Source organism: Hakea prostrata, chromosome 4, assembly GCF_041222555.1.
Source record: "Hakea prostrata isolate BN-2017 chromosome 4, UWA_Hpros_2, whole genome shotgun sequence".
NCBI classification, from domain to species: Eukaryota; Viridiplantae; Streptophyta; class Magnoliopsida; order Proteales; family Proteaceae; genus Hakea; species Hakea prostrata.
The window spans coordinates 43,377,031-43,399,547 of record NC_142603.1 but is presented as its reverse complement, the minus strand read 5'-3'; the positions used below and the strand labels follow the sequence as shown (position 1 = coordinate 43,399,547).

Below are 22,517 nucleotides of genomic sequence, written 5' to 3'. Positions count from 1 at the left end.
GAATTGTCCCAGGAATTTTATCGAGTAGATAGGAAAGGTAGAGATATTACCAAATATTTTGCAGATTTTAAAAGAATGTATGAAGAACTAAACTCTCTTCTACCTATCTCCTCTGATGTCAAAACTATGCAAAATCAAAGAGAGCAATTAGCTGTTATGGGTTTCTTGGGAGGTCTTGGAAAGGAGTTTGAGGCAGTTAGAGCACAGATTCTTGGTAGTGATCTTGTACCCACGTTAGCTGACACATTTTCAAGAGTTCTTCGTGTTGTAAAGGAGAGTACCAATAACTCTATAGAAAATTCAGCTTTGGCAACAATTTCCCGAGGCACTTCTGGAGGATAGGCCCTTGGTGGACGGAATATAGGACGAACTCGAGGAAATAATATTGGAAAATATTCGAGTTCACACAACTCTACTGACAGTACATAACAAGTTAAGACTTGTCATCATTGTGGTCATCCAGGACATTCAACGATATTGTTGGAAGCTTCATGGGAAACCCCCACACATGGCGAATGCAATCATCACATCTGAATCAGCGTCTACAACTACTAAAGTTCATCCTGAGGGTAAGACTGTACAGATGACTGAGGAAGATTATATTCGTTTCACTCAGTTTCAGGCCACTCAACCACAATCTGCCACTACCACCCTCGTTCAGACAGGTAATGCTACTGCTTTCCTTTCAACCACATCTCGCCCATGGATCATTGATTCAGAAGCTTCTGATCATATGACCGGGGCTACAGGTATATTTTCCTCTTTTGTTCCATCATCCTCTTTGGTTACACTTGCTGATGGCTCTCATATCAATGTTAAAGGAGTGAGTACAGTTCAACTCACTCCATCCATTACCCTACCCTCAGTTCTTTACATACCTAATTTGCCTTTTAATTTATTATCTGTTCATAAATTTACTTCCACTAATAACTGTTTGGTGAAATTCTTTCTTGGATATTGTTTATTTCAGGATCTTACGACGAAGAAGATGCTTGGTAGAGGCCGTATGTCTGGGGGGTTGTATCTATTCGAGGAGATATCCTCTACTGCTTGTTCTAGTATTTCCATCCCCCATCAAATACATTGTCGGTTGGGGCATCCCTCTTTGGAAAACCTAAAATTGGTAGATAAAAGTTTTCATTCTCTTTCTAAGTTGGACTGTGAGTCTTGTCAATTTGGAAAACTTCATCGTGTGAGTTTTCCCCCTCGTATAAATAACAGATCAAACCACCATTTTTCTTTAGTTCATTCTGATGTGTGGGGACCCTATCCTGTTACTTCTACTTCAGGTTACAGATACTTTGTTACATTTGTGGATCACTTTTTAAGAGTCACTTGGCTTTATTTAATGAAAAATCGTTCAAAATTATTTGACATATTTTGCAATTTTGTTATTGAAATTCATACTCAATTTGGTGTTCCTATTCATACTTTTCGTAGTGATAATGCCAAAGAATATTTCTTTGATCCTTTTTGTAAATTTATGGCTTCTAATGGGATTCTTCACCAATCCTCCTGTGTCAATACTCCTCAACAAAATGGGGTTGCAGAAAGAAAAAATAGACACTTATTGGAGGTCACCCGTTCTCTTTTATTTGAGATGAAGGTTCCTAAATCCTTTTGGGCTGATGCAGTACTACTTGTTATCTTATTAACAGGATGCCTTCGTCTGTCCTAAAAGGCGGCATTCCTCATTCTCTCTTATTTCCTTCATCTCCCTTATTTACCTTGCCTCCCCGCGTATTTGGTTGTGTATGTTACATTCGTAATCATCGCCCAGGGATCTCTAAACTTGATCCTCGTGCACTAAAGTGTATGTTTGTGGGGTACTCTCGCACTCAAAAGGGATATCGTTGTTATTCTTCCGACTTACGAAGATATTTTGTTACTGCAGATGTGTCATTTTTTGAGTCCACTCCTTTTTCTACTGAATCTCATAGTTTAACTGACCTAAATGATGATCTATGTATTCTTCAAAGTGTGTTTCCACAAGGTACAATTCCTTCACCTCCACCTCCGCCAGACATCACCAAAGTGTACACACACCGTCCAAAACCACCGGCTCCCCCCTTTGCACCTACGGTCTCTACCTCTGTGCCGACTTCGTCTGCTAATCTTGCGGACGTCCCTACCAAATCTAACCTTGATATTCCCATTGCTCTTCGGAAAGGTACTCGTTCTTGTGTTCAGTATCCCATCTCTAACTTTATTTCATATTCTACTTTATCACCTGGGTTCTCTACTGCTTATCTACTATAAAGACTTATCCTATTCCTAAGAATGTTCTTGAAGCCTTGTCTAATCCTGGGTGGGCCAGTGCAATGAACGAAGAATTACAAGCCTTAAAAGACAATCAGACTTGGGATCTTGTGTCTTTACCCTCGGGAAAGACAGCTATTGGTTGTAGGTGGATATTCATTGTGAAAGTTAATCTCTCTTGCCGCTCTACCTACCAGTGGTCCTTGTTTCAGTTGGATGTGAAGAATGCCTTCCTTCATGGAGATCTGCATGAGGAAGTGTATATGGAGCAACCACTTGGGTTTGTTGCTCAGGGGGAGAAGAATAAGGTTTGTCGCCTCCGCAAATCATTATATGGTCTCAAGCAGTCACCTCGAGCATGGTTTGGACGATTCACTACTATTGTAATAGAATTTGGGATGACTTATTGTGAAAGTGATCACTCTGTATTCTTTAAAAACTCTGATGCAGGCAAAATCTTTCTTGTATTTTATGTTGATGATATTGTCATTACAGGAGATGACACTTCAGGAATTGATAGGTTAAAGACCTATTTACAAGAGAAATTTCAGACCAAAGACTTGGACAAGTTAAAGTGTTTTCTAGGAGTTGAAGTTGCCCAATCAACAAAGGGCATCTTCTTATCTCAACTGAAGTATGTACTGGATTTGCTTTTTGAAACAGGAATGTTGGGATCAAAACCCATAGACACTCCCATAGATTGTAACTTAAAGTTAATGCCAGAAGATGGAACCATTCTTGATGATCCAGAGAAGTACAGAAGGCTTGTTGGGAAGCTAAATTATCTGACTGTGACTAGACCTGACATTGCCTTTCCTGTCAGTGTTGTGAGTCAATTTTTGTCTGCCCCACGAACATCACACTGGGATGCAGCTATACGAATTCTGAGGTATCTTAAGAAAGCACCAGGACGCGAACTTCTTTACACTAATCATGGACATAGAAATGTTGAAGGATTCTCTGATGCTGATTGGGCTGGATCACCTATTGATAGAAGATCGACTACAGGCTACTGCACATTCGTTGGAGGAAATCTTGTATCATGGAAGAGTAAGAAACAAACTGTGGTAGCAAGATCAAGCGCAGAATTTGTGTATCGTGCTATGGCACAGGTAACATGCAAGATGGTATGGATAAAACAATTACTCCAGGAATTAGGAATTATTGATGACACACCAATGAAGTTATGGTGTGATAATCAAGTTGCGGTTCATATAGCATCAAATCCTGTTCATGAATGTACCAAGCATATTAAAGTTGATTGCCACTTTGTTCGTGAGAAGTTACTACAAGGCATAATATCCCCCAAGCATGTGAGGACTGGAGAACAACTCGCAGATTTGTTCACCAAAGTTCTAGCGAATACAAGGGTTACCTATATTTGTAACAAGTTGGGCATGAGTAATATATATGCTCCAGCTTGAGGGGGAGTGTTAGGAAAGGGCAATTTGGGAAAGGACAGATCCATCGAGAGTTAGTGCCTTGCGCTAACTCTCGATAGGAAAAAGAGGCGGTAATTAAGTGTTTTATACCAATCGAAATTGGTTGATGCTTCCCTATATAGAATAGACTTGTAAATTAGCCTATATATAGTGAAGTTATTTTGAGGTGTGCTTATGAGTTCAATACGAGCCTCCACAACAAAGTCACTACTTCCATCTTCTTCTCTCTCTCATTATTCACCTTATTCTTTCTCAAACTAACACTTCTTAAGTGACTACAGCAGGTTGAACCCAATTCGGCCTCCACCTCTACTGCCACTTTAGCCCATACAGGTAATGCTGCTCTTACCACATCTACATCCACTCCATGGTTCCTTGATTCTGGTGCTTCCTGCCATATGACCGGTAAGTCTCATTCATTTTCATCGTTGACCAAGTTTACTACTTCCTCTCCTGTTTTTTTGGTTGATGGCTCCTCCACTAAAGTACTTGGACATGGAGCAGTCTCTCCTAGAACCTCCATGCATTTAGCTTTTATCCTATTTGTACCTAAAATGCCTTCAAATTTTCTTTCCATTAGCCAACTCAACAAGACCCTTAATTTCTCTATCGCTTTTTTTCCCTCTTCTTATTGTGTTTTTCAAGATCTAGAGACGAGGAGGATGACTGGTGGAGAGCTTGAATGGAACGATCTGTACTACTTTACACTACAGGACCTTCTACTGTTGCTGCTGCCTCAATACATATCACTCCACTTCAGGACCTTCTACTGTTGCTGCTGCCTCAATACATATCAACTCAACAAGACCCTTAATTTCTCTATCGCTTTTTTTCCCTCTTCTTATTGTGTTTTTCAAGATCTAGAGACGAGGAGGATGACTGGTGGAGAGCTTGAATGGAACGATCTGTACTACTTTACACTACAGGACCTTCTACTGTTGCTGCTGCCTCAATACATATCACTCCACTTCAGTGGCATTTCCGTTTTGGTCATCCCTCATCCAAATTAAAACTTCTGATTCCGGTTGTCAGTCTACTTGTTCTCTTCAATGTGAAGCATGCAAATTAGGAAAGTGAGGGCACCTTTAGTGCTCCCAAATCCTTGAATACTCCCTTTAGTAGTACACCTTGTGGCTCATCTTTATTTTCCTTAGAACATTTTGATATTTGGGGTCCTTGTGGAGTAAAAAACAGGCTAGGCGTTGTTACTTCGTGAGTTTTGCAGGTGATCATCCTCATTTGACATGGGTGTATTTATTAAATGATCGATCAGAGTTTGTTAATGTTTTTCATAGCTTTTATAATTGAATAAGAACCCAATTTAATGCTTCTATTAAAATCTTCTGATCTGATAATGCCCTAGAATATGTTCAAGCTGATAAGTTCAATTTTTGTTCATCTAAGGGCATGATACATCAAACTAGCTATTCTTACACCCCCCCCCCCCCCCCAACAAAATGGGTAGCTGAACATAAGAACAGACAACTTCTGGACATTGCTCATTGTCTTATGTTTCATATGAAAGCAAAGAATTATTAGTGTGATGCAATTCTTACTGCATGTTTTTTGATTAATCACATGCCTTCATTTGTGTTGAGTAATAGAATACCATTTTCTATTTTGCATCCTAACACCCCTTTTTTTTCCCTTCCACCACATGTTTTTAGGTGTGTTTGTTTTGTACATATTTTGCAATTTGGGTTTGATAAACTTTCTCCTTGTGCAACAAAGTGTATATTTCTTGGATATTCTCACACACAAAAAGTTTACCGCTGCTTTGACCCAATTTTAAATCATCATTTTTTGAGTGTTGATGTTACCTTCTTTGAGTATACTCCTTTTTATTCCTCTCCCGGATGATTTGTCTATGGTTTTCCACAATGGAGTACCTCAAAACTCCTGTGCTTCCTATTGTGCCTACTACTGAAGATAGGCCAGTGTGATTGTGTATCAACAGCGGCAGCAAACTATAAGATCCTCCAATGCCACCAACTACTCTTGTACCATCTCAAGCTCTTCCTGATCTGTACTCTACTTCTACAGATCCTACTGACTTACCAGTCGCTCTTCACGAAGGTAAATGCTCTTGTACTTTGACAACCATGGTGGGAGATCTCGACCATCTCGGCGAGATCTCGGTCGAGATATGCCATTTTTTGGGCGTCAACTCGGTAGCCCATCTCGGTGGGTTTTAAGGTCCCAGTTAGGCTAAAACTTGGTTTTTAGCCTATTTGATGCCTTTTGAACACACTAGTGGGCTTGGATTTGTGAGAAAACAGCCCTAAGTATGATTTCTAAGTCTACCCATATTGTGAAACAGAAATGCTATAGGATTAGAGAATGCAAGGTTATATAACATGTAATATAAAACCTTAAGGCATATAAATGAAAATCATGTGTATCAAATACATCAAATAACTTCAATGTCATCAAGATAACATTCATATGAGTATTACAATCTTAACTTTCAAGAATAGAATGATAAAAGTATACAACCGTTAGAAGTTTTATATAAGTCATTAACACATAAGTTCATAAGACAAGTAGAGGATGATTGAGCTTTCTTTGATGTTGTAGATGTGCTAAGAGTAGTTGCAAGTGAAACTTTGGCTGAAATCTACAAAAAATTTGGTAAAAATTGAGAGTTCCAGTGAGATATGGCGAGATTTGGGGCGAGATATGGCGAGATATGGCGAGATATGGCGAGATATAGCGAGATATGGCAAGATATGGCGAGATCTCGAGCGAGATATCCCATCTCACAGATCTCGCCCTTGATCTCGTCTCGGTTTATGAAAAAACCGAGATATCTCGCGAGATCTCGCCGAGATCTCGCGAGATCTCCCACCATGTTGACAACATCCCTTGTTTATCCCATTGTGTTGAGAAACACGAAATTGGTAGAATGGCTTATGGATCAATGATCTCAAGCCCCCTATTTATAATTAAGTGGAAAATACACTATTATAAGGAATAGAATTTTACATGAATGGAAACTCTAATTTAACTCCTATACAAACTCTAATTTAACTCCTAGTAGAATCCAACACTCCCCCTCAAGTTGAGGCATAGATATTAGTCATGCCCAACTTGCTTACAATAGGAAGGAAATTTCTTTCTTTCAAACCCTTAGTGAAAACATCTTCTACTTGGTCTCCAGATCTTACAGAAGGCATGCAAATAAGCCCTTGTTCCAACTTTCCTTTGACAAAAAACCTGTCAATTTCAATGTGCTTAGTTCGATCATGTTGCACCGGATTATTAACAATACTAATAGCAGCCTTGTTGTCACAATATAACATCATAGGGTTTGGAACTTGGACTCCAATATCTTGCAGCAAGCCTTTCAACCATAGTAGCTCACAAACTCCACAAACCATAGCTCTATATTCAGCTTCGGTACTAGATAAAGCTACCACATTCTGTTTCTTACTTCTCCAAGTAACTAGATTACCTCCAACAAAGGTACAGTAACCTGAATTTGACTTCCTCCCTGGAGATCTAGCCCAATCTGCATCAGTGTATGCTTCTACTTCTAGATTATCAGTGGGTGACTGAAGTATTCCTTTTCCATGAGTTCCCTTCAAATATTGTAGTATTCTGGTAACAGCCTTCATATGAGCTAAATATGGATCATGCATGAATTGGCTCACTATCCCTACAGTATAAGCGATGTCTGGCCTGGTGTGGGACAAGTAAATAAGCTTCCCTACCAGCCTTTGGTATCTTCCTTTGTCCACTGGTTCTCCCTTTTCTTCTTTAAGTTTAGCTCCAGCTTCAATAGGGGTATCAACTGCTTTACACCCCCAACATTCCCACTTCTGATAATAGATCTAGGACATACTTTCTTTGGGATAGAAATATACCTTTCTTTGATCGAGCCACCTCAATCCCTAAGAAATACTGTAACTTCCCTAAATCTTTAATTTCAAATTCTTTGCCAAGAAAGTCCTTCAACTTTTGAATTTCTTCACCATCGTTCCCTATTATGACAATATCATCTACATAGACAATGAGAAGTGTGATGTTAGTACCTGACTTCTTGACAAATAGTGTATGATCAGCATTGCTTTGCTTGTACCCAATAAAAGTCATTGCCTTTAGAAGGCGTCCAAACCAGCATCTAAAGGATTGTTTTAACCCATAAATTGACCTCTTCAACTGACAAACTTTCCCTGCAATATTGTCATTGGAGAAACCATGTGGGATTTCCATATAGACTTCTTCTGCTAACTCCCCATGTATGAAGGCATTATTTACGTCTAGTTGGTGCAAGTTCCAGTCTTTGTTCACAGCTATAGACAACAAGACTCTGACAATGTTTAGTTTTGCAATAGGGGCAAAGGTCTCCTGATAATCAATCCCATAGGTCTGGGTAAACCCCTTTGCAACTAGTCTAGCTTTCAACTTGTTGGCTGATCCATCCATATTTTGTTTAACCACAAATACCCATTTGCAGCCCACTGGTTTTTTTCCTGGAGGAAGTGTAACCAGCTCCCAAGTGTCATTTTTCTTCATTGCCTGCATTTCTTCTACCATAGCTGCCTTCCATCTCTTATCAGCATAGGCTTCCTGCCAACTTTTAGGAACATATACAGATGACAGAGAGGATATAAAAGCACGGTAGGAGTCAAACAAAGAGTTATAAGAAACATATTTAGCTATGGGATGTTGAGTACAAGATCTGACCCCTTTTCTAACAGCAATAGGAAGATCAAAAAAAAGATACCTTAAGGGGAACAGCAGAATCTGATTCTGGAGCAGGAGACGAAGTGGTAACGTATCACCTTTCTCCACCTGCTTTAGCCAGTTGTAATTCTTCCTCGGATAAGTCTGCACCTCCTTATTCTGGTCAATCTGGTTTTGAAAGACCCCAAGAGTGTGTCTCACAAGAGTGGTCTCTCCCTGGCTAGGTTCTTCACATGGTTCAGAAAACGAAGGGGGAGGATTAGAGTCCTCAGGTATACTGGCCGAAGTCTCCCCCTGGTCAGGAAACTCTTTTGGGACTCTTAAGTTGTGTTGGTGTGTGATAGGAAGATCTAGAGTCGGAAAAAACACCTCTCCTTTAGGACTCTCCCCCTGGAGAGGTGTATAGTAAGGGCAAGACTCACTAAAAATTACATCCATTGATACAATGGTTTTCCTGGAAGAAGGATGATAAAATTTGTACTCTTTCTAAGTAGCAGAATACCCCAAAAATATGCAACGTAGGCCGCAGGGAGCCAGCTTACTCTAGTGGGCTATGATTCTAGCATAACACATACATCCAAAGACCTTTGGGGGAATAACAAAAGAAGAGGCTCCCTGAAGAATCTCATTAGGACATTTAAAACTAAGTATCCTACTGGGCATCATATTCATAAGGTAAGAAGCAGTGAGTATAGCATCACTCTAGTATTGGTCAGGTACATTCATAGCAATCATAATGGAACGGGCTATTTCTAAGAGATGTCGATTCTTCCTTTCGGCAACCCCATTTTGGGCAGCCGTATCAACGCAACTGGTTTGGTGTATTATGCTAGAGTCAAAGAAATATCTCTGAAATTCACCATCAATATACTCTATGCCATTGTCACCGCGAAGGATCTTCATAGTGGCATTGAACTGAGTTTTAATCATATTATGAAAATCATGAAACATCGGAAAACCTCATTTTTGTGTTTTAAAAGATAAATCCATGTTGAACAATAGGTGCAGAAAATTTCAGAGAACTGAAATTTCTGCGCAGAAAATTCCTGCGATGGATTTGAGGAAGAAAAAAAAAATAGAAGAAGATTCTAATCGAATTTAGGCTCTAATATCATGTTGAGAAACATGATATTGGTAGAATGGCTTATGGATCAGTGATCTCAAGCCCTCTATTTATAATTAACTGGAAAGTACACTATTACAAGGAATAGAATTTTACATGAATACAAACTCTAATTTATCTCCTATACAAACTCTAATTTAACTCCTAGTAGAATCCAACACATTGCTAACTTTGCTTCTATTGACCATCTCCGTCCTTTGCACCAGTCTTTTGTGTCCTCATTGTCTGCTACCATTGTCCCCAAATCCCATCATGAGGCTCTTCCCCACGATGGGTGGAAAGCTGCTACAAACGCCAAAATGCATGCTTTATTATCAAGAAAATTTTGGTCTTTTGTGGATTTGCCACCTAATAAAGAGGCTGTTCATCGTTGATGGGTATACACAATTAAGTATCTTCTAGATGGATCCATTGAGTGCCTCAAAACACAGTTAGTTGCCAAAGGCTATACCTAGACATTTGGTGTAGATTATTTTGTGTGTTGGTTCAGTTCTATTATTGGGTTTGGTTTAGTTATTTAGGTTGTTATTTCTTGTTGCCCAAGTAAGGGTATTTATGTAATATTGTACTTTCCACTTCATTATAAATAAAGGGGCTTGGGATCACATTGATCAATCAAGCCTTTCTACCACATTTGACTTTCTCAACATGGCATCAGAGCCAAAACATCAATTAGGGAAGAAAAGAGAAAAAGCTCTCAATTCTCTCTCTCTCTCTCTCTCTCTCTCTCTCTCTCTCTCTCTCTCCCTCCCTCCCTCCCTCCCTCCCTCCCTCGCTGAGGCTGCCCTCACCATCCTTCTGCCATCACTGTGACCTCTGCAACTCTGCCACTCTAGCAATCATCGCCTGCAACCATACATTTCCTCCATTGCAACCTGCAACACCATTCCAGCAACCATACCACTTCCGAGTTCCGCCACCCTAAAACCATTGCAAAAGCTCATTGCTGCTACCTGAACCTGAACCTCACCATTCCAGCAACCATTGCCTGCAACCATACCTCTTCCACCACCTAAAACCATTGCAAAAGCCCATCGCTGCAACATGAACCATCATCCCTTCTTCCATTGCTGCAACCTGAACCTGAACCTCATAACTGCTACCTTTTTTTTTTTTGTTTTCCATTCCCTGAAACCTGAACTTCATGACCTCCTCTTCTTCTTCAACCTGCAACCTGGAACTAACCTAAAACACCAGAATATAACCCCATTGCCTCACCTGCATTTTCCATCCTTGTTTTTCCCTGTCGAAGGAAGAAGAAAGGGAAAATAACCCTTCTGGTAAGACCCTTCACTCCCTACTACTTCAATTCCACCTATGCCTAAGTTTCACGATAGAGTTAAAGCAGTTGAGGAGATCCTTGATGAGAGAGTTGCAGCTACAAGAGAGGGAGGTTATAGAAAATTCCTAGTTCAGTGCCGGGGACATCTGGAGATCGAAAGCACTTGGATCACGATGGAGGAGCTGCAACGACTTGACCCAGACAGGCTTGAGTACTACCGGAGCCTTTATTCACCGGAGGTGAATTTTTCAAAGTCGGGGAGAGTTGATGAGGACATCAGTGGACAATTCAGAGTTTACCAGCGACACCGGTATAGAGATCATCTCACTACAACATCTATATGGATGGATGACGAGTTCGGAGGCTATCGGATTCCAAGGGTCCTATGGTTCGATGAGGTGCACTGCCCATAGGCAGTTTGTTATTTTATTTTCTTGAGTCTTAGTGGTTTGGGTATTAGTTTGCAATTGATTTTTTTATTTTGTTATGTTTGAGTCCTTGTGAGCTGGGCTTAAGGGTATTTTTGGCCCAATTTTGGATTATTTTGGGTTTGGGTTAGATTTGCTACTTTACTTGGGGTTATTTTGGGAATTCAGCGTGTAGGGTTGGGAGGGATTAGCTTCTATTATTTAAATCTTGTATGAGAATTGACGGTCGCATGAATGAATGAAAAGAAGAAGAAGAAAAAACCTCTCTCTTTCGCAAATCTACCTTGTCGTGACTTTCTTCCTCTCTCAGGTAAGTTCTCTTCTCTTCTCCTACTTTCTCTCTTGCATGAGTCAGGTTTCTCTCTTCTTTTTTTCTTCTTTGTCCAGCAAATTTGCTATCTTCTCTCTTCTTTCTTTATATCAATTCTTTCTATTCTTCTCTCAGTTTTCTTTTCTTTCTTTCTTTTTCTTTCTACCTCTTTCCCTGCTATTCTGTCCATCAGAATTCTCTTCTTTCTCTACCGTACCATTTCTTTACTTCTTTTCTTTTTCTCCTTCTCTATTCTCACTTCTTGTACAGCAGCCTTCCTTTATGTCTCCTTTCTAACCCTATTGTCCATTCTTGTGTTTCATCATTGCCCAGAAATTCTTTATTTCTACTATTTTAGTTCCTTGGTATTTTTTAACCCCTGTTTGCAGCCAGAACCAGCAGGTAACTTTATTAAATCTCTCCTTAATATTTCTCGTTTTCTATCTCTTCCTTTTTGCAGTAGTTTCTGTAAAACAAAACTTCCAAGGTTTCCTTTGCTTGTTAATTGCTGAATTCTTCGTTAGAAATCTGATATTGACTAGTACAACTTTATTTTTCTTTAGGTTTCTTGATACTCTTGCATTCAGTTTAGTGTTACGGTGTCAAGATCCCCATCCCCTTGTTTCCCTGTTGATTCTTGTTTAGTTGTGTTCATTAGCTAGGACTAATTGTTTTTCTTTCTCTACTTTAATTGTCTTTATTTACATGCTTAATCAAATTTCAGTTGCTACAAATTTTTTTTTTTCTAAGAGTCTAGTAGCCCACTTTGTAGGTCCCCTATTTTCTAGGGTTTCCACTACATCAATTCTGGTATCAAAGCATGGTTTAAAGTGTTAGTACTGATGGACTTTTAGGTTTTCGGTTGTTAGAGGTTTTAGTTTTGGTGGAGGAAGAATTACAATTGGCTAAAGCAGGTGGAGATAGTTGACATGTTACCACATCAATCTCTACTCCAGAATCATATTCTACTGTTCTCCCTGACGTATCTTTTTTCTGATCTTCCTATTGCTGTTAGAAAAGGAGTTACATCTTGTACTTAGCATCCCATAGCTAAGTGTGTTTCCTATGACTCTTTGTCTAACTCCTACCATACTTTTATATCCTCTCTATCATTTGTTTCTATTCTTAAGAGTTGGCAGGAAGCCTATGCTAATAAAATATGGAAGGTAGCCATAGTAGAGGAAATGCAAGCAATGAAAAAAAATGGTTCTTGGAAGCTGGTTACACTTCCTCCTGGTAAAAAAACCCATGGGCTATATGTACTAGTGGGTGTTTGGGGTTAAACAGAATATAGATGGATCGGTCAATCAGTTGAAGGCTAGACTAGTTGCGAAGGAGTTTACCCAAACCTATAGGATTGATTATCAGGAGACCTTTGCCCCTGTTGCGAAACTAAATTCTATTAGAGTTTTGTTGTCTGTAAATGTGAATAAAGACTAGAACTTGCACCAACTAGATGTGAAGAATGCCTTTTAACAAAAGAAGTTGGAGGAAGAAGTTTATATAGAGATCCCACATGGCTTCTCTATGACAATGCTGCAGGGAAAGTTTGTTGATTAAAGAGGTTTATTTATGGATTGAAACGATCTCCTATATGTTGGTTTGGACACCTCCAGAAGGCAGTAACCTCTATATGGTACAAGCAAAGTAATGTTGATTATACATTGTTTATTAAGAAGTCAGGTACCAAGTCTCCTTGTTTATGTGGATGATATTGTCATTACAAAGAATGATGGTAAGGAAATACAGAGGCTAAAGGATTTTCTTGGCAAAGAGCTTGAAATTAAAGACCTAGGGAAGCTACAGTACTTCATAGAAATTGAGGTGGCCCGATCAAAGAAGGGTATATACCTATCTCAGAGGAAGTATGTTTTAGATTTATTATCTGAAGTGGGAATGCTGGGGTGTAAAGCAATTGATAGGTATATACCATTGGACCAAGGAAGTTATCAAAGGCTAGTATGTCGTGGGACTAGTGAGCCAGTTCATGCATGATCCGTATTCATCTCATATGAAGGCCATTACCAGAGCACTGTAGTGTTTAAGGACCTCCTGGAAGAGAGATACTTTAGTCACCCACGAATAATCTAAAGGTAGACATATACTGATACAGAATGGATTGGGTCTCTTGACAAGAAGTCTATTTTAAGTTATTGTACCTTCGTTGGAGGTAGCCTAGTTACTTAGAGGAGTAAGAAACAAAATGTGGTAGCCTTATCCAGTACAAAAGCTGAATATGGAGATATAGTTCATGGGGTTTGTGAGTTGTTGTGACTGAAGGGTCTACTAGAAGACATTGGAGTTCAAACCCCAAGCCCCATGATGTTGTATTGTGAAAACAAGGTTGCAATTAATATTGTTAATAATCCTTTGCAACATGATCGACTAAGCACATTGAGATTAACAGATTTTTTGTCAAAGGAAAGCTGGAACAAGGGCTAGTCTGCATGCCTTTTGTGAGATGTAGAGATCAAGTTGTTGATATTTTCACCAAGGGTTTGAAGAAAGGAGACTTCCTCCCTATTGTAGGCAAATTGGGCATGACTAACATCTATACCTCAACTTGAGGGGGACTGTTGGTTAGTTTGGTTCTATTAGTGGGTTGGTCTATTTATTTAGGTTGTTATTTCTTGTTGCCCAAGTAAGGGTTTTGTGTAATATTGTACTTTCCACTTTATTATAAATAAAGAGGCTTGGGAGCACATTGATCAATAAAGCCTTTCTACTACAATCAACTTTCTCAACATTTTGAGACATTTTCCCTAGTCGCTAGACTCAATTCTATCTGCACCATTATCTCTTTAGTTGCAAATCTTGATAGGCCCCTATACCAATTCAATGTGAAGAATGCCTTTCTTTATAGTGATCTTGAAGAATAAGTGTCTATGGAGCAATCTCCTAGATATGTTGCTCAAGGGGGAGGTGTCAAGGAAAGTTTGCAAGCTTCACAAAGCCATATATAGGCTTAAACAATATCCATGGCTGTAGTTTGACAAGTTTGGCTCCATTGTTACTCATTATGGTTTTTCACAATGTTACTCTGACCACTCTGTCTTTGTTCGACATGAGGCTTTTAAGGTGATAATTTTGGTCGCATATGTGGATGATATAATCATATCTGGCAATGATTCTACTGGTATAGTTAAAGTTCAAACCTATCTGTATCAGCACTTCCGAATGAAGGATTTGGGTTTACTTCGCTATTTTTTGGGAATCGAGGTATTCCAAATCGAGAAAGGTATTAATTTGTCCCATAGGAAACATGTCATTGATTTTCTGGCTGATACAGGGTTTCTTCCAGCTAAACCTATAGATACTCTAGTGGATCCTCATCAGAAATTTGGCTCTATTGATAGTGAAGATTTTGACAAACCAAATCAGTATAGACAACTTGTGGGCAAGCTTATATATCTTACTGTTGCTAGACTAGACATATCCTTTGTTGTGGGAGTTATGAGTCAGTTTATGCATTCTCCCAAGAAGATCCATTGGAAAGCTGTATGTCGCATCTTGTGATATCTTAGATACTCTAGGAAAGGGGCTCATTTATCGTCCTCATCATCATATTGACATCATTAGGTATTCTGATGCTAATTGGGCAGGAGCAGATGGTGATCGACAATCTACTACTGGCTATTGTTCATTTGTGGGTGCGCTAACCTTGTCACTTGGTGAAGCAAAAAGCAAACTGTTGGTGCAACCTAGAGGGGGGGTGATTAGGTTGCAACTAGTGGATTGTCCCAATTTTTCGGTTTGTGCGGAAATACAAAGTAAATTGAAAATCCAAATGAAATTAAACAATGCAATCAACCACAAGACAAGTATTTTATAGTGGTTCGACTTTGCAAGTCTACGTCCACTCCTCTCTTGGCCTTAAGAGAGTATTCCACTAGTGATTCTCTTTCAATACAATGGGTAGAGATCAAACCCTTTACAATCTTTGTTACGGGGCAAGAGCACCCTTTACAATCTTTGTTTATCTTAGGGCAAGAGCACCCTCTTCAATCTTTGTTCACGGGCAAGAGCACCCAACCAATCTTTGTTCACGGGCAAGAGTACCCAAAACCAATTCTAATCTACCTAGACTAGAATTGAAAACAGTTACAAGAGAAGGATGTTACCTTAACAAGAGGTGTGACACTTTACCTCTTGTGTGTGTGTGATGCAATAAGAGTTGTATGCTCAAGATATGAAATGCATGCACCACCAAAGCCTTCAATCACCTCAAGCTTGACTTCCACAAGCTTACTTTAACACCTTGGTATGTTCTTCAAGGTTGGGGAGAAGGTGAAAGGCAAAGCACAAGGCTTTCTTGCAATTTGAGAGCTTTAGGATCACTTGGGAGTGGGTGATCAAGTGTGAGTGTTGTTACTCTCAAATGAGGTGAATTGGGTTTATATAGAGCACCTTTGAGTGCCAAAACCCAATCCCCAACGGATAGAAAACGGACACATTTTTGTTCCCGTTTTCAGCCCCAGGACGGACGTCCGTCCGGTCGACGGTCATCCGTCTCAAAAGTATCCGTTGCAAACAGCTGTAGAGGATATTCTCTTTAAACTAGCCGTTATAGTCAAATCTGGGCCAGACGGACGTCCGTCTGGCGTCTGCGCAGACGGACATCCGTCTGGCCTGGACTGGCTCAGACGGACATCCGTCTGCCCAGACGGTCATCCTTCTAGCTCGGACGGGCTCAGACGGACATCCGTCTGCCAGACGGAAATTCCGTCTGCCAGACGGAAATTCCGTCTAGCCTTCTGTTGTTTTCTGAGAAACAGAGTTATCAATACAGACGGACATCCGTCTGAACTCTATTTTGCTGGCTTAAGTTGGGGCTGGGACATGGCTTGGGTTTTTGGACTTTTTGGTCAACCCTAAGCATTGTACACCTCACTAACATGTCCTAGGTCACTCTAGTAATATGAATTACATATAATTGATGCATTTACATGAATGTGTATGCGAGAGTGTCCTAAGCCCTAATTCAACCTAAGTCTTGATCTTCGACTTGATCTTCGACTTGATTTTGTGCAATGGTCTTCATGTCCATCTTAGCATGGTCATCTTGACTTAGACTTCATGTCCATCTTCATGTCTATCTTGGCATGATCTTGGCTTTGACTTGCATATGGCTTTGACTTGGAGTTGGTCCACTTGTTCTCATCTTGAACTAAAACATCATAACTCAATATAGCCATTTGTAATTCATGCTTATTATCATCAAAACCAATAGAGGCTGATGTGGCAAATGCTGACATGGCATTTCCCAACAATCTCCCCCTTTTTGATGATGATAAACACATGAATGATTGGAAAATATGAATGATAATTAATAGCAAATAAACACTCATTCATATGCATGTTATTTTCATGTTTTTCCATGGTGAATTCAAGTTTCATGTTTGTTATCATCAAAACCAATGGTGGCCGATGTGGCAAAATGCTGACATGGCATTTTCCAACAATCTCCCCCTTTTTGATGATGACAAACACATGAATGAGGGAAAATATGAATGATCATTAATAGCAGTCGATGCTTATTCATATGCATGTTATGACATGTTTTCCCATGAATTATTATCTAATTCATTCATGCGGTTTTCTCCCCCTTTTGTCATCAACAAACAATATAGGAGCTAATGAATTATCTAATTCAAAATTATATAATTTATAGAAGTTTTCTCCCCCTTTTGTTATCAACAAAATATAGGAGATGCTTCTCCGCAAATAACTCTCCCCCTTTGTTATCAACAAAAATAATGCATGAAATGCTCTCCCTCAATTAACTCTCCCTTTGTCATTGACACAAGCATGAAGAGCATGAAGTGCTCCCCCTCAAATAATTCTTCCTTCTTAACTTATGCTCCCCCTAAATTAATGCATAAGTTAACAACTTCTCTCCCTCACATATGCACTCTCCCCCTACATGAATGCATAAAAGGAAAGAGAATGACATACTCTTTCTTAATACCCTTTTTCAGGGTCCTTAATAATTTTGAACAATACTCCAAATGAGTTGTCCCTATCAATATCATTTATTAATCCGTTATCATTATTGCTAATGGAATTAGGATTATGGAAAGAATTTACCTCAAGGTCTTCTTGTTCTTCCATGGACTTTGCCATTAGACCCAAGTTGATTCTTTCTTCCTTGGACTCCTCTTCTTCCTCCTCACTTGTGTTGTAGGATATGTTAGCCATATACGGGCACTCGGACTTGATGTGGCCTGGTTTCCTACACTTGTTACAAGTGACATTAGAAACATAACCTTTTTTCTTAGAAGGATCTTTACCTTTGTGCTCCTTAGAGGATTCTCCTTTGTGAAGATACTTCCCTCTTTTCTTTTTGAGAAGTCTCTTGAACTCTTTGGCGATTTGGTAGAGCTCACTGTCCAAGTCTTCTTCTTCACTCTCACTTTCTTCTTCTTCCTCGGTGGCACTCTTTAGAGCTATGGACCTCTTCCTTCGATCCTGCTGCACGCTTGCTTGCTTGTCTTCTTCAAGCTCCGCTTCATGAGCTAGCAAAGATCCCATTAGTTCATCAATGGTAATTTTAGACAAATTCCCCGCTTCTTGAATTACTGTCCTTTTGGGTCTCCATGATGGTGGAAGAGCTCTAAGAATTCTTCTAGTTACGTCTTCATTTGCCAATTCTTTCCCAAGGCTATACAACTTGTTCACAATGTTAGTAAATCTACTAAATAGAGAAGTAATATCCTCATAATCTAACATTTTAAACTCTTCATATTGAAGCATGTAGATGTCTAGGTTCATCCTTTTGATATGATCAGTCCCTTCATATGTGACTACCAACTTATCAAAAATTTCTTTGGCACTTTTGCAAATGCCACATCTATTGTAGACTTTTTCACTTAACGCACATTGCAAAAACATTTTTGCTTTGTGGTTTAGTTGAATTTTGACCTTGTCGGTTGAAGTCCACTCGGCTCTAAGTTTGAGTACCTTATGGCCATGTTCATCTGTTTTGAGAACCTCATTTGGTTCACATGTTATGACATTCCACACATCGATATCATGTGCACACACAAAGTCTTCAAACCTATTTTTCTAATAGGCAAAGTCTTCTCTATCAAAGTATGGAGGTCTAGAGGTGTTAAGACCTTCGGTTCTTGAAGGAACTTCATAAAAAGGAAAGGCCATGATCTTTGACTCTTTTAAAGATTGATTTCAATCTTAATTTGAGCTCCTGCTCTGATACCAATTGTTGGTGCAACCTAGAGGGGGGGTGATTAGGTTGCAACTAGTGGATTGTCCCAATTTTTCGGTTTGTGCGGAAATACAAAGTAAATTGAAAATCCAAATGAAATTAAACAATGCAATCAACCACAAGACAAGTATTTTATAGTGGTTCGACTTTGCAAGTCTACGTCCACTCCTCTCTTGGCCTTAAGAGAGTATTCCACTAGTGATTCTCTTTCAATACAATGGGTAGAGATCAAACCCTTTGCAATCTTTGTTACGGGGCAAGAGCACCCTTTACAATCTTTGTTTATCTTAGGGCAAGAGCACCCTCTTCAATCTTTGTTCACGGGCAAGAGCACCCAACCAATCTTTGTTCACGGGCAAGAGTACCCAAAACCAATTCTAATCTACCTAGACTAGAATTGAAAATAGTTACAAGAGAAGGATGTTACCTTAACAAGAGGTGTGACACTTTACCTCTTGTGTGTGTGTGCTCAAGATATGAAATGCATGCACCACCAAAGCCTTCAATCACCTCAAGCTTGACTTCCACAAGCTTACTTTAACACCTTGGTATGTTCTTCAAGGTTGGAGAGAAGGTGAAAGGCAAAGCACAAGGCTTTCTTGCAATTTGAGAGCTTTAGGATCACTTGGGGAGTGGGTGATCAAGTGTGAGTGTTGTTACTCTCAAATGAGGTGAATTGGGTTTATATAGAGCACCTTTGAGTGCCAAAACCCAATCCCCAACGGATAGAAAACGGACACATTTTTGTCCTGCTTTTCAGCCCAGACGGACGTCCGTCTGGTCAGACGGTCATCCGTCTCAAAAGTATCCGTTGCAAACAGCTGTAGAGGATATTCTCTTTAAACTAGCCGTTATAGTCAAATCTGGGCCAGACGGACATCCGTCTGGCCTGGACTGGCTCAGACGGACATCCGTCTGCCCAGACGGTCATCCGTCTGGCCTGGACTGGCTCAGACGGACATCCGTCTGGCCTTCTGTTGTTTTCTGAGAAACAGAGTTATCAGTACAGACGGACATCCGTCTGCTCAGACGGCTGTCCGTCTGAACTCTATTTTGCTGGCTTAAGTTGGGGCTGGGACATGGCTTGGGTTTTTGGACTTTTTGGTCAACCCTAAGCATTGTACACCTCACTAACATGTCCTAGGTCACTCTAGTAATATGAATTACATATAATTGATGCATTTACATGAATGTGTATGCGAGAGTGTCCTAAGCCCTAATTCAACCTAAGTCTTGATCTTCGACTTGATCTTCGACTTGATTTTGTGCAACGGTCTTCATGTCCATCTTAGCATGGTCATCTTGACTTAGACTTCATGTCCATCTTCATGTCTATCTTGGCATGATCTTGGCTTTGATTGCATATGGCTTTGACTTGGAGTTGGTCCACTTGTTCTCATCTTGAACTAAAACATCATAACTCAATATAGCCATTTGTAATTCATGCTTATTATCATCAAAACCAATAGAGGCTGATGTGGCAAATGCTGACATGGCATTTCCCAACACAAACTAATATCGCACGATCAAGTGCGGAAGCTGAATATAGAGCCATGGCTCAAACTGCTGCTGAATTGTTATGGATCCAATCCTTCCTTCTTGAGTTGGGGCTGCCAATCACTTAACCCATGAATATGTTTTGTGATAATCAAGCTGCAATCTATATTGCTAGCAATCCTATCGAAGTTGATTACCATTTTGTTCGAGATTCTGTTCTCGAAAAGAAGATTGCTACTCCCTTTGTTCATATAAGTGAGCAACTAGGTGACATCTTACCAAGTCATTCTTTGAACCTACTTTCAAGAACGGGTGTTGCAAGTTGGGCATGGGTGATTTATATGCTCCAGCTTAAGGGGGAGTGTTAGAAGTCAGGGGTTATTGGATTGGCAAAGATTTCTGCTATTACTTTCCTTTTATAGATTCCCTCTTTTTTCTTTTTTTTCCTTTTTTCTTGGTTAACAAGTAAATCATATGTAGGATAGTTTTCTAATTGAGAACTCTCTATTTTTCATAATATTGTATTTCTATTTTCTGTATTTTAGTTTAGGAAAGATATCCTAAACTAATCCTAAGTATTAATCTATAAAGTAAGCAGGAGAGGAGGAGCCTTGCATACGCAAGTCATCTCTTCCCCTTCTCCTCTTTCCTCCCTCTTTTGTATAATCTCTCTTGTTCTCCTCTGGTTCTAACTTCTAAGCTACAGCTTACGTCTGATTTTGATTTCTAAAACTATTGGATTGCTATAGTTTCAACCCTTGGTTTTGGGGCTTGAATGGCCTCCATTTCATCTAATTTCTTGCCTCCTACCTATTTAAAGCATAATAAACACAATAGAACTGGTAGTTTGCCTAAAGACCACTGAAAAATTATCATTCAAATATACTAACAAATGACTAGTTTCAAGAAGTACAAATTGAATTATGTACAAGCATAGAATCATATCAGCATACATGAATTGTTTGAAAGAATGATTATCATTCAAGTATAGACTAGTTTTGAGAAGTACAAATTGTATTATGCACAAGCATAGAATCATATCAGCATACATGAATTGTTTGATAGAATGATTATATATACAAGAAGTCAACAAAATGCAATGACCAACTAGATCAAATGACGGCTCATCGAAGGCATGAACAAAACAAAAATAAAAAACTGGGAAGTTTGGAACTGTTAGGTATGGCTCATGCTTCGCATTCTATTGCCAACAAACACGAGGGTGTGGGGGTAGGCAGGCATTGCCCCCGGGCCTATGGAGGCCTTAATATTACTTTAGACCTCAGAGTTTCCTTTGTAGCTTGGGCTTAGGCCATGAATAATTGTTGTGGCTTAGTAGATGTTTGAAGGCAAAGGAGAGCAAAAGAGTTGTTTGGACTTTGAAGGCAAAGGAGTTGTGGAAATGGGGTGAAATGGGGTAGATATCAACAAATACAAGAGAAATCAGCAAATAAGGTCAACACCTAAACTACAAAACCAGAGCATAAAGGTCGAAACTTGTGATACTTTTGACCGAGATAGAGGATTTTATTAGGAGTAATCGACTGAAACTGGTCCGAAATTTTGATCTATTTCGACCGAAACATTGCAAAGAAATGAAATATTGTAGGTTTGATTTTGGAAAATGCAGATATTTTGGTCGAAATTTTGACCATTTCGGTCTAAATTTGTACCACAATCTCAGCATAGCTTCTTTCTCGTTGCTAGTTTGGTGATTTCGCCAGATTTTTCACCGGAAAAACTTGGTCGGATCTCTACTTATGTTGCAACAACAATGTGTTTAGCTCATCTACAATCTATTGATCTTGAATCAAATCTTGAAGCAAGATGAGTGTTCTTCCCAAACTTACCGCATTGATTTTACTCTTGTAATCTCATGGTGTAAATTATAAGTACACTGATGTTGTGGTGTGAAATTTTGAACAATTGAATATGTTTGATGCATTATTTGACTTTAACCTTTATTTTCATTTATATCAAGTAATGTATGTGTATTTCATGTTTTATAAGTCTGCATGTTCACTCCTTCAGCGTATTGTGGTTTGAAAGCTAGGGTCAAGTTGGAACTCTTAAGTACAATTGTTTGCCACAAACCTAACCACTATGTTCAGAAGGCCTAAAATCGGCAAAATACCTAGTCCCAGCCAAACTGAGCCCTATTACCCACTGCGATGGGCCCGAGTTGGCTCAAGTTGAGGTTGGATTTTTTACCAGATCTCGACCGAGACCTCGTGAGATCTCGATTTAAGGGATCGAGATCCC

The 22,517-nt window shown here is 39.5% G+C and overlaps 1 protein-coding gene across 2 annotated transcripts in view; it reads left to right on the top strand.

The window, feature by feature from the left end:
- LOC149018987 (signal peptide peptidase-like 2) overlaps positions 1 to 22,517 on the top strand; it is a 109,124-nt gene that overhangs the window by 75,775 nt on the left and 10,832 nt on the right. The window lies entirely within an intron of this gene.